Source organism: Panthera pardus, unplaced genomic scaffold (genome assembly GCF_024362965.1).
Source record: "Panthera pardus isolate Hobbes unplaced genomic scaffold, ASM2436296v1 HiC_scaffold_17, whole genome shotgun sequence".
Lineage (NCBI taxonomy): Eukaryota > Metazoa > Chordata > Mammalia > Carnivora > Felidae > Panthera > Panthera pardus.
In genome coordinates this window covers 129,263,704-129,280,898 of record NW_026526732.1, presented here as the reverse complement: position 1 = coordinate 129,280,898, position 17,195 = coordinate 129,263,704, and the positions used below count along the sequence as shown (strand labels likewise).

The window sequence follows — 17,195 nt, the reverse complement described above, 5'->3', positions numbered from 1 at the left end:
TTGTTGTTGACCTTAATGTCGAGGTTGTGGACTTTGGCTTTGGTAATGTGTTCACCATCGTGAATGTATAAGCTGAATACCTCTTGTGGCAGACCTCCTTATTCTCTGGAATTTTTTTGGAGTCATAATTATGATGCCCCCTAGGTGGATATTTGGAGCATTGGAATCATCCTTTTTTTATTATGGTCACCAGTTTCCTACATTTTGAGGGATTGGAATTCAAAGACCTGTGGGCTTAGGTATTGGATGGAATATATGACTTTTTAAAATGTCCATAGAGAGTGAAAGCCTGCTTAAGAAATTCCTGATCTACAACCACAGTGACAGAGACATTTTAGAGGAAATTATGAGGGATTCATGGATAGACATGGGCCCTGAAGAGGAACTGAGGTCTTCCATTGAGCCACTCCCTGACTACAAGGATCCCTGGCAGCCTGAGTCGATGCTGTCCATGGGCTACAAGTGGGAAGAGATCCACGACTCAATGATGGGCTTGAGGCATGAAGAATTAAAGACCATCTGCTGGCTTTGGACTACTAAGACACCCCAGCTGGAGGGCACTCTGTCACTGTGAAGTCCCTGCCTACGGCTGATCCCAAGAACAGTGTTGTCTTTTCCCATCCCGTGTGGTGGAGACAAGTGTCTCTGTCAACCTAAGCAGCAGAGTGCTGTCATTCCCACCTTTACTTTGTTCTCTAAGACAGAAAATCAGTGGCATGAGGACCAGGAGCCTGTGTGGAAGGCCAGCAGAACAGCCAAGGTGACTGTAAGTCCCAACCTGGTCAGGAGATGAAGACTACCATTTGAACAAAACTCTCCCACATTGTCCCTCTCGTCTTCTCATTCCCCCTACAATGCCAGCAATGGTGGTGGAGCCCTAGGTGGATCCAACTTTCTCCAGCTGTATGCATGTGGCCTGGCCACCTCAGGGGACTTTGTCCAGTGGAGGATGGAAGTGTGCCAAGTGCTGTGGGGTCTGTCTGTTGGGTTCAAGCTATCTGGCATTTTTAAGGCATTCAAAACCATTGTGGCAAAAATAACTGTGATGCTGCAATTTATGGGATTTCCAGGGGCCCCCTGTGGAGTAAAGAGGCCAGTCTCTCTACTCACACCTGGTGAAACTTCAGAGACTAGACTGTACCTGGAACCTTCCTCCTTTCTCCTTCTCCTCTCCCTCCATTCTTCTGTGTTTGTGGGGAGGGGAGGTGGTTTTGTAAAATAAACACTATTAAATATTAACGGGTAAGCATTTAATACCTTCTTGGTTTGCTTTTGATGATGGACTATGGGAGGTGATTACTGATTTGAACGGATCTCGTGTGTGTTTGTCTTAGTGTAGCATTGTCACTGATTTGAACGGATCTCGTGTGTGTTTGTCTTAGTGTAGCATTGTCACTGCCTTGAGCAGATTGTATAATGGTATTAACACTAAAGTGACAGTAGCATTTACTGTTTTCAAAGACTTTCTCTGCCTTTCTAATTCATTTTAGCTACAGATCCCCATTTAGCTAATTGGCAAGTGAATGCTGAGGGAGGGTAAGCAGCTTGATGATAACGTGGAGCAGGTGAGGGCAGAGATCATGTCCTGAGCTAGTGTTCTCTACTAGGTGCTCTGTGGCTCCCATGGGCCAGATGTGGGGCCAGGAAACTCCCAGGTTTTGACATCCTTTTGAGTTTTGCTATACTTATCTCTTAAATGAATAATTCAGTCATATGAGGGATGAGACAACCAGCCATTTTGTGTAGCACTTTTCAGAGCTTCTTGTGAATTAATTTGTCTGCAGTCCTTGAAGCAGGACATGGTCCTGAGTACAAATTCTTCCTTGAAAATGTGAAAGAAAAATGAAACTGTCCAGAGTGCTAGAAGCACTAAGGGGTGTATAGAACCCAATTTATAGGAGGAATGGTGTCTTGTAGGCCCTTTGGCATGAAGTTGGCCACCTTGGTGTGACAGCTTTTGGAGGGGCCTCATCCAGATCTTCTTCTCTTCTCCTGCCTCACATGAAATCCTTACGAGCTAGAGGGCAAACGTGGACTGATGACTTCAGGCTGAATATCTCTTGTATATTTTAAGTTCACTTGTTGAGTTGGAAGAGCCTCTCTCCCTAGCCCAATCCTTTTCTATTAATGTACTAAGTAATGTATGCAAGTACTTAATGTTTTGACTCCTGAGGGGATGTTAGAAGCCATAATAATATTATCAATAATATTTGTCAAACAAATGTATATATTGGGCAGCTACCATGTGCCCCAATAGTACAGGAGGTAGAGAGGTGAGCTCACATCTCCATGCCCAGGGTTCAGCCACAGTGGCAGACCGTCTGAGCTGCAGTGTGCTTCTGTCCTCTCAGACCATCCCCAGGCATTTAGGGTGGGACCTGAGCTGCTTCTGGTCAGACTGCTTAGTGAGGCCACTGAAGAATTAAGGAAAGTCCCTGGATTGAAAATTTAGTGGTAGGTTTTTGGTGTGTCCTTTTCCTAAGGTGCAATCTTTTTTGGCATGGACCTTCTTGAATATGACTGGCATGGTGCCTGGCACATAACAGCATTCACCAAATAACGTTTTTCTCTTTTCTCTGCAATGTAGATACAAAAAAAAGAAGTCCAGGGTATTTCAGAAGAGAGCTAGAGCACTGTGTATAGCTGAGATGTATCAGGAATGTTTTCCGGATGAGGCTGATATGAGACAAGAATTAAAGCATAGGGTCGTTCATTTATTCACCTGATGCTATAGTCTACCTAGCATATTTCAAGTGTTGCTGTGAAATGAGAATATAACAGTCACAAATTACAAACACAGGTGTTTGCAATCTGGTGAGTCAGACAAATGTTCATTAAATAATCATGTAAATAAACATAAATTTACATGGGAAGCAACCTAAATATCCCATGGGAAAATGATGAAATAAATTGTAATTTGTTTTTTTGACTTAATATAATGTAGCTATTGATATTGTTTCAACAACTTGTAAAATGATTGCAGTAACTTACGTTGGGTATTTAAAAAGGGAGATATAAGATAGTCTCTACTTTTTTTTTTAATGTTTATTTTTGACAGAGAGAGAGAGAGCGCGCGCGCGCGCGCGCATGAGCGGGGGAGGGGCAGAGAGAGAGGGAGACACAGAATCTGAAGCAGGCTCTAGGCTCTGAGCTGTCAGCACAGAGCCCGATGCAGGGCTCGAACTCACAGACCGTGAGATCATGACCTGAGCCTAAGTCAGAGGCTCCACTGACTGAGCCACCCAGTCGCCCCAGTATAGTCCCTACTTTGTAAAAACAGTACACGTTTGCCTATGCATAGGAAAGCTGATTATACAACACATTGAACAGTGGGTATTCCTAGTGATATCATTGTGGAGCATAGAGCATGTTCTCATTAAAAAGGACTGTTGTTGCCAGAAAGTGAGCAGATTGGTTTTTCCATTGTTTGAATTCACAATTAGATGATTTGCATGCTTTAAATGAGGAACTAAAGCTTTAACTGGTATTCTTTCTTGGTTGTTTTGGTTTGGTTTTGACGGTGAGGGGGGAAGTAAGCTAAAATGTCACTGAGGACTCCTGCTGAGTGGGTTTTGGTGGAAACTGTCTTCTAGTGCTTTCCCTGGAGATGTGAGGTCCAGGAACGGAGTCTCTCTCAGTGCTACCCCTGCAGGACTCACCTTCCTTGGTCTGCTGTGGGTCTTGCTTTGCTTTGGGTTTTGTCTCTATTGGAAGATAAAAAAAATTTGTATCCAGAGGGCAAGTCCCAGAAATGCTTCCAGAGATGATGGTGGGAGTTTGATTTCCTTTGTTATTAGTCAGTATTTGGGTTGTTTTGGGTTAATTCCATTATTTTATATGCGAAAGCTTCCATCTTCTCTAATCCCTATCAGAAATTATTATTTTGTTGGAAAGTTGGGGTGTTACTACTTTTATTAGCTTAAGACAACAATAATTCTGTGTTTCTAAATGGGTCTTTTGTTTTGCTTTGTTTTGTTTTTTAAAGCATCTGTGTGTTTTTTAGTTGAAAATTAAAAGTATGATAGAGGTACTGATGATATACTCACAGGATTAGATTATGGCATATAATTTAATTATCATAAGATGTGAAAATTCTAGAAAGTTTTCCTCTGATTTGTAATGTTTTCCTTGTAACGAAATTTTTTCTTTATGTTCTATTACTTATTTCAAACACCTCCTGAGTCATTAAAGTGATGTAGTTCTGATGGATAGAATAGCATTTCTGCAACCTTCCGTGCCATCTTGGATTTGCCCTGCTCTGCACAATAGAGGTACCAAGGCTTGGCCTTATGAGGGTAGAGTTCTTTTTCTATAATGGTTTAAGAGATGGTCAAAAGACCTCCTGCTGCTTTCCTTATAGGCAAAATTACATAAGTAGCAAGTTATACTTTTAAGTCTTACAGACTTTTCATCATGAGTCTCTGTTGAAATATGAACATCTAGGATGGAGAGCAGCGGTCATCCAGAGTCTTGCCGGGATTTCCTGTCAGTCACCCGGAGGACAGAGCGGAATGACCAGGCTGGGGAAGGTCGCGTTACTGCTGGGCCTTAGGGAGGAGCAGGCAAGAAGCTCCTCACCGAGGACTTCGCACGGCTGACTCTGGTTCTGCAGTGACAGCAGCTCCTATTGTACCGGGCTGTGAAATTATTCAGAAAAGAGTAGGGATAATGCATATACATTTTACTTGCTTGAAACTAATAGGCGACTTCCTTCTGGGATTTGCTCTCTATGCCAATTAATTTATAATCTGTTCTACTTTCTCTTCCCTTACCTGCCAATCACTGCTCTTTTTAGTGGTAACCACAGGGAAGAAACTAGGATTTTCTACCAAGGTGTGTGTTACAGCTCCTTTCCACTGTTGTGTGAACACGCGGGCCCTCTCACCTCTCAGACATCATCCCTTCCCGTTCTTAGTTCTCGGGCTGCTACTCGCACGTTTTGTGAACATACTGGTGAAGGAGCAGTTGAGCCATTTTGGTGGAGCAAATTTCCATTGACCAGTGTATGAGGAGGGCACGCTCAGGGACCCCAAACATAGGTATATGATACACTGCGTGCAAACAGTGCTAGAGGAAACCTAGCTGTTTCTCTAACAAGTCAGCGTGACGAATGATGGAATCTACCTTTCCTCTGTCTCTCTGGGCTTGGCTCGTGGCCCCCGAGGTGCAGTCAGTCCTGCTCCTGGGAGGACAGGTGCTAAGGTTGCCACGTGCCGTTGACAGGGAGTCAGACTGACTTTCCACCGAGAATGGACCACAGACAGATTTCCTGTGTCACTTTCCTGCCTCCTCAGACTGTCATGTGGAGAGACATGCCATTCTGCTGCAGGAAGGTATTTGTTAGAAGCCCCTGCAAACATCTGGTTCCTTGTACCTCCCATGCATCCCGCAGGTGCAGATTGTGAGAAATCTGAGCATTGTTCAAAAATGGCTTTTACTTTTAAAATGTTTCTTTTAATTTTGTCTAGTCTTTTTATATTGAAAAGAGTGTTTCTCTGTTGCTTTTCTATTCCCTAGATATATGGCATATCAGTTCCTCTGGCTATTTCATCCCCCTGTAAGCTGGCAGCTCTGGTGGGTATTTTAAAGTCTGTAGGGTTTTTCTTTTTCCTTTTGACAAAGGGGAGAGGAATTGCTGGCATACTGCGTGCCAGAGCGCTGAAGCAAATCTATTTCCAGCTTGAATATAGCAGCTAAAGAAATTTCCAGATTGGTGCATTATTTATTTTTCTTCCCTGATGCTAAGTCTCATAATGGGTATGCCGAGTGCGGTCCTCTTTGTCATTCAGCAGCGGTCAGGGATTGGCATGATTGCACCTGCTTCTTTCTGCCTCCCTGGGCGGGCACCTGTTTCAGCGGTGTCCAGCCTCCAAACTTCAGGAGCAAGGGATCCCTAAGTTGCTGAAGAATAGGAGCCACAAGCATTTCTGGTGGTTTATCAGATGTAGCATAATTTTCCAGCTCAAACAACAGGTTCTTAAAACCAAGTATCAGAAATAGTTTGCATGTACTTGCAGTCTAGCCATGAAAAAATTTCCCACTTGTTTAGGAAGGCAGTATGATTTTTACTCAGTGATCAAATTTTTCAAATGTTTTTTTTTAATCACCATGAAAAAGAATGATTTGTAAATGACTATGTCTAATGCATGCAATGTATGTGATGGACAAATTAGTTATAAAAGAATCATTACTGTAGTATTAAAAATGGCAAGCATTGTCAGTTTAAAAACACAGTAGTTTAATAAGAATATGGGAACCTTTTAAACGCCACTAAAAATAAATGAGTGTAAAAGGATACATTTTGAAGCATTAATTGGGAAATTTGAAAATAACATTCCTAATACCTAATGTTAGGGAGGAAGTGTTGAGGTGCATTCACAGGTACAGTGTTTTTATTAGGCTGTGTGTCTATATGGTTTTACAACGTAGAATATGCATACACATTATTTGCTCTGAAAATTACCTATCTTACTCTTATATGACTGGAGCAACTCCAAAGGTGGTTGGTCAGGCTCCTTTAGTTTGGCATTATTTCAAGTGACCATCAGTGGAGCGTTTACTCTGCCATGTAACTCCCTGTAATCAGGACTTAAGCTGAGCCTCAGGGCAAGCCCAAGTCACTGTAGGGAAATTTATTCTAGACAGAGTGATCACAGATTCTAGGGCAGGGCCCTGACATGTTCTCAGGAGGAACACTTTTCATTTCCCTCAATTGTTAGCATTTGGCACAGGACCATCCTGGTGAGTCTTCAGAGGAAGCCTTGCCCGCATGACTGCTGACCCCAGGGCTCCAATGGCTGCTTTGAGGTCCTCCTGGAGGTCCTTATCAAGGACAGGCCAGGTTTCCCCCCTCTCCTAACTGGCACCAACAGGGACTAGAGATTGGCCAGGCTTGGGGCTGCTGAGCAAATTGCCAGGTTCCTCCCTTTTCACTCCTTTTCTGCCACCTTTGTTAAGGCTTTGTGTTCTGGGGTCAATGGCCTTGTCACTCTTCTCTCTCTAGAAACTTGGGTACAGAACATAGCCGCATGGGAGACCCCAAGTGAGCCACACGGCACAGTGTTTGCTCTGAGCATCACTGCGTCTCCACCTGCAAGTGCCATCGGATGCTCAGAGTTGGGGAGCATGCAGTTGGGGTGTGGACTGTTCTTTCCCAAGAGGCAGTATTTTGTTATCAGCGACTTATTGATAGACCTTTTATGTTAATTTACATGTCAGCCTCATAACTATCTGTAGATACTCTTCTATGAATTTAACTAGTTAGTGCAGCTGGCCACTATGGTAGCCAGACCTGGTATTAAGGGCATTACACACAGGAAATACTGACAAGACTGAAAACAGAGTCATGAAAATGGTAAATCAGCCCAGGCCCCTCACAGATGCACCTGCTCCTTAGCCTGGTTCCTTATGCTGGGGTGATAGTGCATTTAACATTCCTGAGGGAGGGGCACCTGGACAGCTCAGTTGGTCAAGTGTCTGACTTTGGCTCAGGTCATGATCTCACGGTTCTTGAGTTTGAGCCCCGCATCAGGCTCTGTGCTGACAGCTCAGAGCCTGGAGCCTACTTCAGATTCTGGGTCTCTGTCTCTCTCTGCCCCTCCCCTGCTCTCACTCTGTCTCTCTCAAAAGTAAATAATAAACATTTAAAAATTTGTAACACTGTCAAGGGAGATTGTGGCTTTCTAGTGTTCAGCTGAGTTAACCCCCACCCTGGAAAAACAAGGAAGGAAAAAAAAATTTTTTTTACTTTCTTTCTTTTAATCAGCACTGTGCTAATGGTGCCAGTTATTATTTCACAGTTTTTGCATTATTTGATATGAAATCTCCATAGTTTGTGAAGCTGGTTGGTGAAGAGAAGAACACAGAAAAGATCACGTTGTGGACGGTGAAGATCACCCGTAGGGTTTGCAGTGTGCAGCCTGCGTCCCTGCATGCCGTTTAGCTCTGAGTTGACCTTTTCCTCCTTTTCTCCTTTCTTACTTTTCATTCTGGCGTCAGCCTGCAGTCTGCCTCACTTGAGAATAGAAAACTGGGAGGACGGGCAGGGGACAGCTACACCTGCACCACCCCTTGCCTTGTGTTGATTCTCACTTTATGGGCGTTGATACTATTCTGGGCTTTACTGAAACATACTGACTCCTGGTTTGTACATCTGATTTTTAGTAGCAGACTGGGAAATTTTATCCCCTTCAGAGATCAGGCAGGGTATAGAACGGATTTGTTCTTAAATGGTAAAAAGAGTCTTTCAGATTCATGCTGGTCTTTGCAAATCACCTAAAAATAGTGATCTTAGTATTGTTAGATCTTAAAATAACTAAACGTGTAACTTTTATTTTTGTTGCTGGTAAATGAGACTTCCATTTTTACTACATTTCAGGATAGGCCAGAATTAAATATCCCCTTCTCCTCAAGTTATAAGAAAATAAATTGGGAAGAGTCTACCTATCATTATGTAGGAAATTACTTTAATTATAGCAGGAGGCTGCTTAGTCTTTCTCACTTACATCCTTTACCGTCCATCCACTGTGAGCTTAGATATTTGAGAAATTGGTCTAGAGAATAATAGTGTGGTTTTGCAGAGTGGTCCTTTTGCTCTGTTAGTTTTGAGCATGAATGATGTGAAGGTAGGATGCCCCCCTCTTTATCATTAGGATCCCGTGTTAGCCTCTTCATTGGCAATATCATGTTATGAAACATTAACATCTTAGGATTCAGGAGCCCCAGGTTCTGACTGAGCTGTGTTCTGAAGAACTCCCATAGGACTGTGGGGGAATGTCTGCCTCGATTTCCTAAGCCAGGCACTCTGGTCTGTCACATCTCTGTCTACAGGTGTTGATTACTCTTACTTTGTCATTTTGAAGTGTAAATGATGGTAGAATATTTTAGGTGTCTTGGTGCCTTCTATTTTATTCCTTTTGGCTTTTAAGTTACGACATGCATTTTGTTAGGAATTATCTTGTAATAAGAACAACTCAGTAAGTTCTTAGTTGTTGTAAGAACAGCTTCTGAGCCATTTCAGTTGTGAACACCTTACACTGCAGCTCCGAGGCCTAGAATGATGAGCCCAGTTCTGTGTTTTAAACAGCTCTTCTTTCCCCACTACTGTTTCTTTTATAAACCTTACCTCTTGTGGTGGAGGGCAGCCATGGTCAAATTCACCATTCCTGGCCTTGAACTGAGGGAGTGTCTTGTCAGAGAAGTTAGAGGGAGGGAACACCTCTGGTGCTACTTCCTTCAGGGCTGCAAGATCAGAGCACACCTTTGCAAAATGGTCCTGCTTTATGTGTGCGAAGATTGTGGGGTGATAGAGTGCCATGTTTCAGCTACACCATAGCCTCATGGATTTTCACCCACTCTCGTAAACCTTGTTGCTTTAAAACATGTGGGGCTGCCATCCAACTTGTAATGAAGTTGATAGAATGTATTTCTTTTGTAAATTGAAGTCAACCACCTGGTGCAGTATTTTTAAAATTTGATAGCCTATTGATTTCCACAATCATTCATGTGCGTTACGTTATTCAGTTTCTCCACACATTAGAATGATGGTTCAAAATCAAGAATGTGAGTGAACAACAACAAAAAGCAAAAAGAATGTGAGTGAAATCTAGAGTGAACTCACCGTTGTTTCTTGACTGTAATTTTTGTCCTTCCATGTTTGATGTGCCTGTGAGCTGACTTCACTCATAAAATTTTGATACCAAATGTGTCCTTTGCTTGTTCCTCCACCACCCCCCATATTAAACACTTTTCCAGCTCTTCAGATACTGACTGTGTATCCTACAATTAAATTTGGTTCTGTACTAGCTACCCAGATTTAGCTCAGTCCCCACAGGGAGAGGACTCAATCCCACCAGACCCCCACCTCCCCCCAACCCCTGTAGATGCTGGTCACCTTTCCAGGTTGCTACCCATGCTTCTCACCAACCAGCTTGAATCTTAGGTTCCCATTAACCCCCTCCTCAGATTCAATAATTTGCTAGATTGGCTCACAGAACCCAGGAAATCGCCTTACTTACTATTACTGCCTTATTATAAAGGATACAACTGAGGAACAGCTAAATGGAAGAGAAGCATAGTAGAGTGGATGGCGACAGTAGAGTGTTGGGCAGCACATTTCAGAGCGTGCCATCTTCTAACACCTAAGTGTATTCACTAACTTTGAATGTTTTCTGAACCCCACTGTTGGGGATTAAAAAATATTTTTTAATGTTTGTTTATTTTTCATATATATGTGTGTGTGTGTGTGTGTGTGTGTGTGTGTGTGTGTGTGTGTGTGTATGTGTAGAGAGAGAGACAGAGACAGAGACAGCACAAGTGGGGGAAGGGCAGGGAGACAGGGAGGCACAGAATCTGAAGCAGGCTCCAGGCTCTGAGCTGTCAGCACAGACCCTGATGCAGGGCTTGAACCTATGATCCATGAAATCATGACCTGAGCCGAAGTCAGAAGCTTAACCAGTTGAGCCATCTAGGCACCCCTTTTTTAATTTTAATGTTTGTTTATTTTTGAGAGTGAGGGATTTTTTTAGTGGGTGTTTTATTATGTAAGTATAATTACAACAAATATAGGGATATTATGTATTAGGAAAAAAATCAGAAATGTGGCATCAAAGAAATTTCATGTTCATTAACAGACCCTTTTGGATTATGCCTCCAGTCTCCCCTAGAGATATAGTCATTCCTTCTATTCTCTTGGGTAGATTTGGCTGTTTGCTACCAGTATTTATGCAAGTATTTATTTGAACATACCTTGTAACTTCTAGAAGACCTTGCAAATGTTTGCATTATTGTAGTAGACGTTTGGTCAATATTTGTTGATTTATAATCTTATCCCAAATATTTTTTAGACTTCCATCTTACGAACTCTGAAGTTTCTAGGCTTTATACTTAGATAGTCTTCAGATAAAAGATTTCATTATCTCTCTTATTTTGCTTGGCTGAATTCACCATGGTCTTTCTCACTTATGTTTATAGACTAATGAATTTTAGTTTTAAAATGCTTTGTATTTAGATATTCATAATGAGAGATTCACCAGATCCCTGTTTCACATCTTCTAGGAGCATTGAAATGTCACTGCTTCCCCCATGTCTAGCCTGCCGTGTTATACTTGTTATACCTCTTGGGACTCTATGGCCACACGGAAGGGCTCAAAAAATAGTGTTCTGGTGGCTGGGATTTCCTCTTATCTGACCCCAAAGCTTATTCATCTCTATTTCTCTTTGGAATGTTAGGACCAGTAATGGAATATTAAGGGTTAGATACAAGGAAGGAGATAGATATAAAGAGGACTAGGGATTAGCTGGCCTAGGATGCACAGTATGGTTGTTAATGGGTCATAGTAGGGTTGAGTCTAAAGGAACCGTGAGATCAAAATTTACAGAATTGGACCATGAAACCAGATGTGGGAAATATTCTGAAATGATCAAGGCAAATTTCAGAGAATGCTGCTTCTTAGGGCCTAGTACCCATCTGTCTATAATCATTGGTCTTAAGGGAGGTATTACTCTGAATCCATAGTCTGACATTACCTATGTAATTTATGACCTCAGAGAGGATTTGTGTGAGGAGTATCTATGATTTAGTGAAACTAATCTACAATTTTTCCAGCCCTTATGTACCAGCTACTCCGAAATGACTTTAAATACATTACTTCATTTAGTTTTCACAGAAACTCTATGAAATGGATTTCTTCATTCCCATTTTTTATAAAAGACACTAGAACCCTGGGAGGTCACATGATTTGCTCACATTCCAGGTTAGATTTGGAGAGTCCTGGAGCCAGGATTGAAACCCAGGACTGTGTCACTCTGGCGATTTGTGATGGATACTGATCACCTAGTATGTAGCAGGCACTGGGCCAGGTACTGGAAATACAAAGATAAATTCAACTGTGCTCACTTCAAGGAAGACAACATATCATCTACATCAGAATGCTAAGGAGATTCCAAAATGACTTAATTAAAAGCACTGCATAAATGCATGTCATTCTATTAGCTTGGCAATGGTTTCCTGCCAAGATATGAGTGCTGAGAATCAATAGGAAGAAGTATATGGTTATAAAAAAACGAGCAGAGCTATAGAAAGGCTAATTGAAAGCATGGAATGTTAAGAAACTCACAGATTTATTTATGTGAAGTTTGGAAGATGCTATTCTAGCAGTTTCTGGCTAGTTTTGATGATTGATGATATCCCTAAAGTAGCTGAGCTACTCAGATTAACTTAAGTGGCTTTATTTAAAACCCTGCTTTCTCGGAGATCCTTACTTTTAATGCACCCAGAGGTATATACCTGTGTTATGTAGGGTATAAGCTATTTTCGAATCAGAGGAAATGGAGAAAACAAGGTCAATATCACATGGTTTCAACACTGTTCATCAGTATATTACCCATGATATTGTGCCAGTGCAGTTATGAGAATATGGGAAGGGCAAGTGGGGTGAATGCTCATGTGGGAAGATGATTAGACTTAGACAATGGATGAATTACATTAAAAACATATTGGTTCAGTATTAAGGACTATAAAAGAACAGATACTAGGAATTTGCTTTTATTTAGCAAAATGAATAATTCTTAGGTTTATAGATCAAATCAAGAATGTTTTGCTAATACTGACTTTTTTATATGACCTTGGATTTATTCAGAATGCTTTCTTTTTGTATTGGTAATTTCTAAAATGTACCATTCTTCTTTTTGAATTGTCTGGATATTCTTTATCACCATTACTTTTTTTTACTGCTTTCATGGAATTATGTCAGTGAAATTAGAGGAAACTAAAAGATGTGCTTAGGAGCAGTCAGTATTTAAGTGGTTCTATACATTTTGGTTTTACTTGAAATAGGCAAGAAGATAAGAAAAAGAAATGGGTGTAAAGCTCACTCATTGTGTGTGAGACACCCAGCTAGATTCTATGTGTAGATTCTGTGTGTGTGTGTTTGTGTGTGTGTATGTTTAAATATCATCTATACCCATACAGATATATAGATCTCATTTCATAGCATTTATTACCATTTTTTCAGATGAGGTTTTGTGATATTAAATGACTTGCTAGTTAAGGTGGGTGTAGATTTGAACCCAGGACTTTTACTTTCAAAACCCCTGTTTTTGCTGGAGTTTGCTGCTGATTTGAAATGACTGAATTGCCGTTATCAGCAAGATTATAAAACACAGAGTGATGAAGTTATAGCATCAGGTTTGATTTACTTTTATTTTGATCAACATGATCATGTTAAGATATTTTGAAGAGAGTCCTTTAGTGAAATCTGTAAAATGTGTAAGGAAAGTCCTGCCTCACTAGGTTTTGAACCTTGTTTAAAGGATATAATCACCTGGAACCTTTCTTAATTGCTGGTCTCCATTTATTGTTGAATTTTAGAAGTTGTTTTCGGCCAATGTTACTTGTAAAACTGCTGTTTGGCTTTTGTTTGGCTTCCTGTGTCTGACTGGCCTGTTGGTATTTCGAGCAATCCCTAGCCAGATATTAGACCAGTAGCATACAACATTAAGTATTTGTTGTAACTTTGAACTCTGATTTGACTTTTCTTGTATGTATACCATCTGCTGCCTTTTCTCTATACTTTTTTGGCTGTCTGAACTTGACTTATTATGGAATAACCAGTCGGAGTCTCACCTCTTCCACGAATGCATTACCAGGCATTGTCTGCATTTGCTGTTCCTCCTCATGTACATCTGCAGGACCTGATGGCTCTTCTTCTGTTAATCATGTGTTCTTTTATAAGCGTATTTCTGTGTTTCACTGTGAATACTGTGATGTTCCAGCTTCATATATTTTAAACTCTTTGATTTCATGGATGGTGATTTTTTATTTTATTATTTATTTATATTTATTTATTTTTTATATAATTTATTATCAAATTGGTTTCCATACAACACTCAGTGCTCATCCCTACAGGTGCCCTCCTCAATGCTCATCACCCACTTTCCCTTCTCCACCCCCATCAACCCTCAGTTTGTTCTCTGTATTTAAGAGTCTCTTATGGTTTGCCTCCTTTCTTCTCTGTAACTTTTTTCTTTTCCCCCCTTCCATGGTCTTCTGTTAAGCCATGCTTATCCTGTGGTAATGTGGAACCCTTGTCCTTTGCCATCTATCTCTATATTAAGATTAGGGTCTGATATTGCTCTTTTATGATTTTTATGATGATGTAATGATTTCTCTGAAGTCAGTGGACCTAAATTTGGTTTCTAAGTCATGTGACCATTTGTTGCCATTTGACCTGTGAGAACAGTGGTTCCCTGGCATATGTGACTGTACTCTAGTAAGATGTATTTGTCCAAAATTGCTACTTCCAAATCAGTGTCCTCACTTCATGAGTTTTTGCTGTTTTAAGTGACTCATACGTTTATAAGTTCCATTTCCATTTCAATTCTGCCCCCATCTTATCCTTTATTATAACCTAGGCCAGAAAGGGAAACAAGTACTCTCCTAGAAACTGTATAGAGGGCAAGTAGGAATGACAAATCAACAGATGCCAGAGAAAGACCCATAGTTAACCAGCAGGATAATCATGTGCAGGTGTTTTGTGTTGACATTTCTTCTTAAGAGTGTTGAAGCTTTCTGATTTGCTAAACTCTATCTATTTATAAATGTGTTTTTTTTTTCTTTGTGTCTTGACTTACATACTGATGTTTTTTTTTTTTTGACCAGTATTGAAATTTAGAATTGATTTAATTAAATGAACAGATATCATTCAGATAAAAGATTTCAAACTGTTTCTTCTGAGCAAATATTCTTAGGTAAAACTAAACATGTTATGAACAATTGGTGATTATAATGTAAATCCTTTTTAAAAATACTTTAGCAATGGAGAAAAAAATTACTTTAGCAATGCTATTAGGTGAAATAAAATTACATCAAGTGATTCATTGTGTAGAAATATCATGAATGAGTTTTTCACTATTACTTCTACAGGTTAAGTTTGGGAGAAATTGTATGTAATTAGAGAACGTAATATTTATCAAAGTAGAAAGTAAAACAAATTAACATTTGATATGCAAACAATAGCCTTGTTTTTATTTAGTTGTACTGTCAAATAGTAAGCATTAGTGCTTATGTGTACAACAAGCCTAGTAGATAGTGGATATTTGTGCATTCAACTCCATTCTTTTTATAGCCTTGGGGCAGGCATTTTACGTTTTACAGAGACAAGAGGGACGAGATTTTATTGTTCACACTGTGCTGTACCTCAGAGGTGCTACCCCCACTAGTGCAAATTTGGAGAAACACTGCACCTATTTCTTCTGCATAGAGCTCTGGTATGACAATATGAAAAATTACAGAGGCTCAAATGTATTTGAACCATTAATTTTCAACTGTTTTTTCCGATTGTGTTTTATTTTTATTTTTCACATACTGTCTCCTTTGGGATTAAAACAGACTAAAAGGTAAGGTTGCTTTTTGTAAGAAAGCTCAGAGTGGAGGAAAAAAATCTTAGTTCTAAATATATCACTCTAGAGTTTTAAAATAAGACAGTTTTTTCTCTGGAAGAACAAAGACATGGAAGGCTGATGGTTTTTTAAGTCTCAGAGACTTTACTTCATACCGGTGTAACTGAAAGCTGAGTCTTTTCAAGCTCTTCCTAGGATCAAAGATATTTCTTCACATATGTGGGAACTCATAACTCTATGGGCAAATAAACTATTTTCAAAAGCCCAGATTTGTTTTTGAAATAAAATGTATGCTTTTGTTTTCCAGATCTATATTTAAAATGATGTAAACAACTATTTATATGGCATAGAATGTTGAAAAGACCATCAGCATTTCAAAGAGCTTACATTCTGTCCCAGAGCCCTAGTAAATAGTGGCTGGCTGTGTCATTCACTGCAGAGATTTTCCCCATTTTCTTTTTTAAACTTAAATTTTCTGATGGTTACAAACATCAGCAGTCTTAAATTTTCATATGGTCAAACTTATGTGTCTTCCATTCATTTATTTCATTTACTTCTTCTCATAACAGTCATTCTTAACCCCAGATCAGTTAAAAAATTACTAATATTTCTTCTGTTTTTGTTTGTTTTCTTTTGTTTTTAAACATAGAACTCTACAGAACTCTCTACAGTCTGTTTTGGCATATGATGTGAAGATGAGTTCATTTTTCTCCCAAATAGTCAGTTTCTTAACACTATGTCTTATGGAATTTGTTTCTACATTGATTTGTGAGGATGTATATTAAATTTTAAAATTCCTCAGAATCTGTTTGCTATGTCAGGTCTTTTGCCATTTTTAAAAAAATGTTTATTTATTTTGAGAGAGAGCATGAGCAGGGGAGGGCAGAGAGAGAGAATCCCAAGCAGGCTCTGTGCTGGCAGCACAGAGCCCAGTGTGGGGCTCAATCCCATGAACCACAAGATCATGACCTGAGCTGAAATCAAGAGTCAGATGCTCAGCTAACTGAGCCACTCAGGTGCCCCTCTTGCGAGTTTTCATTGTTCCTTTTTTCTTATTTATTTTTCAAAAAATTGCTAGCTTCTGTCACTTGTTTAATTTTTCAAATGAACTTAGGTGGTATTTCAAGACCTCTTTTAAAATTTTTTTTTTTTTTAACGTTTATTCATTTTTGAGAGACAGAGAGAGACTGAGCATGAGCTGGGAAGGGGCAGAGAGAGGGAGACACAGAATCCGAAGCAGGCTTCAGGCTCTGAGCTGTCAGCACAGAGCCGGATGCGGGGCTCAAACCCACGAACTGTGTGAGATCATGACCTGAGCCAAAGTCGGACACCCAACCGACTAAGCTACCCAGGTGCCCCTCAAGTCCTCTTAACTTTCCCCTCACACCCCGGAGAAATTGCTGTTAGAAATTACATCAAAATAATTTGGATAGAGCTGGCATTTTTATATTATTCAATCTTCCCATTCAACATATATCTCTTTCTATTTATTTGATCTTCTTTCATGGCTTTTGGTAAATTTTTGTAATTTGCTTCATATAGGCCTTTTTATATGCAGTAGTTCCTCCCCTAGTTCTGGGGAATTTGGTCTAAGACCCCTGGCAGGCACCTGAAACCACAGAATGTATTGAACTCTATGTATCCTATGTTTTTCCTATATATACATACCTATGATAAAGTTTATAAATTAGACACAGGGAGAGATTAACAATGATAATAAAATAGAACAATTATAACAGTATGCTGTAATGAAAGTTATGTGAATGTGGTATGTCTCTCTCGGAATTTCTTACTGT

The 17,195-nt window shown here is 40.0% G+C and overlaps 1 protein-coding gene across 16 annotated transcripts in view; it reads left to right on the top strand.

Annotated features, from left to right (window-relative positions):
• The window catches only part of FARS2 (phenylalanyl-tRNA synthetase 2, mitochondrial), a 619,002-nt gene that overhangs the window by 82,502 nt on the left and 519,305 nt on the right, over positions 1-17,195 (top strand). For 8 of the 16 annotated variants that reach the window (XR_002072565.2, XM_019419846.2, XM_019419849.2 and 5 more), the window contains exon 1: positions 15,362-15,396. The exons of 3 other annotated variants lie outside the window; for them this stretch is intronic. The gene's annotated coding sequence lies outside the window, so the exon portion shown is untranslated. Of the gene's footprint in view, positions 1-5,517; positions 5,575-15,357; positions 15,397-17,195 lie in introns of those variants that run through there. 5 more of the 16 variants (XM_053904930.1, XM_053904933.1, XM_019419837.2 and 2 more) reach the window with 2 other exon arrangements.